This window comes from Adiantum capillus-veneris, chromosome 13 (genome assembly GCF_014529385.1).
Source record: "Adiantum capillus-veneris isolate H3 chromosome 13, ASM1452938v2, whole genome shotgun sequence".
In the NCBI taxonomy this organism is placed as follows: Eukaryota; Viridiplantae; Streptophyta; class Polypodiopsida; order Polypodiales; family Pteridaceae; genus Adiantum; species Adiantum capillus-veneris.
This window is the reverse complement of record NC_140943.1, coordinates 102,242,003-102,245,531: the sequence shown is the minus strand read 5'-3', so window position 1 is coordinate 102,245,531 and position 3,529 is coordinate 102,242,003. Positions and strand designations below refer to the sequence as shown.

The 3,529-nt window shown below is 46.8% G+C and overlaps 1 pseudogene; it reads right to left on the bottom strand.

Moving 5' to 3' along the window:
- Positions 1-1,753: 1,753 nt before the first annotated feature.
- LOC147444542 (uncharacterized) lies at positions 1,754-2,955 on the bottom strand (annotated as a pseudogene).
- Positions 2,956-3,529: the final 574 nt, after the last annotated feature.

Genomic DNA, 3,529 nt, shown 5'->3' with positions numbered 1-3,529 from the left:
TCTACAATGATTATGAATGTTGTTTTAATATATATATATATATATATATATATATATATATATATATATACTCCTCACAATGTAAACTACCTTGCATTCTCTAGTCTTGCCCAATCTCCGTACACCTCGGTCCAGAGGTGTACGGAGATCAGGACCACCGGGTCAAAATCTCGTCTTTATTGGTCAAATCCTATATGGGTAGACACATACATGCACTCCCAGGTGTACATGGCAATGCATGTAGCAGGCAAAACCCCTTTGCCTCTTGTAGTTCCATAGTTTCTTCTCTGTCTACGTACCCTATCGAGTCTTGTTCTTTCTCTCTCGATCTCGCTCTCGCTATCTCTCTTTCTCTCTCTCTCTCTCTCTCTCAATCTCGCTCTCGCTATCTCTCTTTCTCTCTCTATTTTCCTATTTTCCTATCTCTCTCTATTTCTCTATTTTCCTATTTCTCGGCCATAACTCCTGGAGCTCCACTTCTCTCTCTCTCTCTCTCTCTCTCTCTCTCTCTCTCTCTCTCTCTCTCTCTCTCTCTCTCTCTCTCTCTCTCTCTCTCTCTCTCTCTCTCTCTCTCTCTCTCTCTCTCTCTCTCTCTCTCTCTCTCTCTCTCTACTTCCCTATCTCTCTAATGATCGAACGAGTGATTGATCTAGGGAGATCTAGACGCCCACGACTGCGGAAGACTACACAACATCGACAAAGGCTACATCAGAGGATCTAGCTAGGTCACTTTGGCTCGACATGCACAACGCCCGGTCAGAGTACTGACCATGGAGGAGATCTACCTATCCCAACTAGCTCGTTTAGCCGTTTAGTCCACACCCAGCAGTTTAGGATTCCATAATATTTTATTTTGTCATCTTCTTACTCTGACTTTGTATCAGATCCATCACATTGTAACTTTCTTGTCTCATGTCTCATAGGTCACTTTGGCCTTTCGAAGACGTTAATATAACATTTCATTTCAATTCTCTCTTTAATTTTAATTTTCTAAGCATACATTAATTCTCTAGCTCTCTCTCTCTCTCTCTCTCTCTCTCTCTCTCTCTCTCTCTCTCTCTCTCTCTCTCTCTCTCTCTCTCCTACACACACACACCGCTCTCTCTCTCTCTCTATTTCCTACACACACACACACATACACACACCTCTCTCTCTCTCTCTCTTTCCTCTACACACACACACACACACACACCTCTCTCTCTCTCTCTTTCCTACACACACACACACCGTTCTCTCTCTCTCTCTCTCTCTCTCTCTCTCTCTCTCTCTCTCTCTCTCTCTCTCTCTCTCTCTCTCTTTCCTACACACACACATACGATGTAGAGGTAGAGAGAGAGAGAGAGAGAGGGGTTGGGGAGGGTGGAGATGGACATAATACCTGCGCAGCAGGTTTCGGCCAAGACCCGAGCAGGCGAAAATGGCCCCTGCGCGCGGGTTTCGCTTTTTTCCCCCAAATTTTTTTGCGTCGCTATACGCGTCGATATATGCGTCGCTATACGCATGGCAGATAAAAGCCTTTTCATGCGTATATCGACGCACACTGCGACGTGTATAGCGACGCGTATAGCGACACCCGCTAATGTCGTCGATATACGCGTGGAAAAGCATGGCCGTCAATATATACGCGTCGATATCTTCATTTAGTGTTGTAGTGAAGGCACAACATCATAAGCCCGAGAAATGTCCAATGTATAAAGAGAAGGAGCTCTACTGAGAACTTGATCCATCAAACGTGGGAAACACTGTGCTGCGATTACTCGATCTTCATCTTGATCCGCATCATCAACCCTGCAGATGGGATAGAAAGCCCATGGAACATGAGAGATCGCTGCCTTGCAAAGAGTTGGGATGATCAGACCCAAGAAGTTAACCAAGAGACGGAACCTTGTAGGCCATCGTCTGCAAACATTGATAATATCTCTGCTGGCACAAATTGAGGTATCAAAGTGGATTCTTCAACAGGTGTGCAGGGTGGTCGATTGCAAGTTGTGGGTCATTAACATCATCTGCTCGAGTAGCCGCTACATGCATGGCAGCAGGAACAGGTTCATGCAAGAGCCGGAATTGGACATCGGCTGCCAAAAGGGGTAAAACAGCAGGGTCTGGCTCATGGCAGCAATATGTTAGACGTTCTTCGCCATATTCTTCAATGGTGTCTGCATCAGATTCTGCCTTTATTTCAGCAGCAGCAAGTGCGGCAGCAAGGTCGACTCCATCTGTTGGATGTAGGGGCTCCATCAGGGATCTAAGGAAGGTGGTTATGATTACTTCCTCATCATGGGCTGCAGCAGGAACAACTTCGTCTGCATCAGTCGGCAAGACCTCAACCGCATAGTCATTTGCAAGCGTTTGAAAATCACCTCTGGGGAGGGCCGCAGCATATTGACACTTGTGTGAATCAAGGCAGAGGCAGGGCATGTTTGAGAAGGCTTCTGTGCCACGCGCAGAAGCTTCAAGACATTTGCAGAAGAGGGGGCCGCCATGTGAGTATTGGGCATCTTCAAGAGCCAAAGTTTGGGAGGCGGCCTCTTTCTTCAGGTTCTTCAATTCGAAAGAGTTGGCTATATTAGGCGCATGAAGGAGGTCTTGATTGGTTCCTTGGTTAGGCTTAGCTAGAGCAGCATTGAAAGAGGCAAGTCGTGGGGCTAGCTGGGCTCTGCAGGTTGAGGAGTCATCTGCACAGGCATTTGGCAGGGTGCGGCCAGGCGCAAGATTAAGCGCTACTCGGATAGTGCACGCAGGAATGGCAGGGCCGAAAGAGCTAGAAGTTGGGCATGGTGCTTCAAGATGACGCGCCGAACCTGCTTGCCAGGGGCCAATAAGATCTTGCGAGCATTCACGGTATGGGCAAGAAGGGGCAGCGTCATCAGCATGGAGAGGAGAATACTCGCGATTGATACCATGTTGACAAGATGGCCCAGGAGGGCCTCCACTGTCAGAGGCACAGGGAAGCATGTTTGATTACATTAGTGTGTATTCAGAGAAGACAAAGAGAGAGAGAGAGAGAGAGAGAGAGAGAGAGAGAGAGAGAGAGAGTGAGAGAGAGAGAGAGAGAGAGAGAGAGATAGAAAGACGACGCGAGATAGGTGGTTAAGTAGTTGCATTGATTCGCGTATATTGATCTGGTTACAACGGCATTCTTCATATAGAAACTGAGTGGGTGTGATTTGAAGAGGTGTGGTGCCTCTTGGTGTCACGAGGCATGACAGCTGGATTATTTATTTATTCCAACAATATGTTGTTCGCATGCGAGAGAGAGAGAGAGAGAGAGAGAGAGAGAGAGAGAGAGAGATCCAATAATCCTCATGTGTGCACGCTCGCCATGCAAGGTCGATCACACCAAAGCTTACGATGGTTATGCTTAGGTAATTAAGCAAGCGGCTTTTGTACTAGCTACTGACGGTTTTAGCAAAGAGGGTGAGAGGATTAAAAGAAGCATTTGTTTCAATATTGTAGCAGTGCCTTAATACTGACCAAGGGCTCTCAAACTGCCACAGTTATAGAGGAAAAATTTGTTCTCTAAGGTACC